A 941-nucleotide genomic window follows, 5' to 3' on the forward strand; every position below is an offset into this window, starting at 1 on the left:
GTGGGGGGTGCTGGGGTGTGGGGCAGAGGGATGCTGGAGCCTGGGGTAAGGGGTTGCAGGAGCTTGGAGGATGCAGGAGCTTGGAGGATGCAGGAACGTGGGGCACGGGGATGCAGCATCCCAGGTAATGCAGGAGCCCAGGGCAGCCCTGTTGCCTTTTTGTCCCCTCCAAGCTCCTCAGCACTGGGCAAGCAAAGGTCCCACCAGGTTGTTTCGGTGTTCCGTGCTCGAGGAAGCCGCTGAATTTCTCCCCTCGGCAGGGGACACCCTCCAGCTCCTCGGTGGCATCTTGCTCAAGTGCCTTCCCAGCAATGGCTCATCGCTGCGGGGCCTGGGGAGCAGTGACAGCCTGGGCTGGGAGCTTGGGCAAGAGGCCACAGTGCTGTGCCCAGCCCCGGGGCAGGCGCTGGCTCCAGCCGGGGCACGCGGTGCCCATGGGGGCTCAGTGCCCTCCAGGGGTCAGGGACACGGAGCCACAGCCTAGGACAGGGCCGACCCTGTGCCTGGCAGCTTCTCCATCAGCTCTTGGATGCCAGTGCTAGTGCTAATTGAAATAAAATCAGTATTTTTTTGCTGGAAAAAGAGACATTGTTCTGGCACTTTCCCGAGTCAGCTCCTGTGCCTGCAAGTGATGGGCAGGGAGATGCCAAGGGGGTCCTGGAGTGGGATGAATGTCTGGAGAGGGGATTGGGTTTACATCCTCAAATTGTTTTTTCCTCTCTCTATTAACTGACCCACTTGGAAGCCTTGACTGCAGCCACCCCTGTTATCCAGGAGTCTGGTTCTGTCCTGTCCAGCTGCTCACCACAGTGGGGACAGGCTGGGATGGAACAGAGGATGGGGTGAGATGAGGCATGGGCTGTGTGCTGAGGGTTCTGGAGTAGCCCCTGGTTGGTACCGTGCGTGCGATGGCAATGCTGGTGTGGAAGCTTTCAAATCAT

Source organism: Acanthisitta chloris, unplaced genomic scaffold, assembly GCF_000695815.1.
Source record: "Acanthisitta chloris isolate BGI_N310 unplaced genomic scaffold, ASM69581v1 scaffold11226, whole genome shotgun sequence".
In the NCBI taxonomy this organism is placed as follows: domain Eukaryota; kingdom Metazoa; phylum Chordata; class Aves; order Passeriformes; family Acanthisittidae; genus Acanthisitta; species Acanthisitta chloris.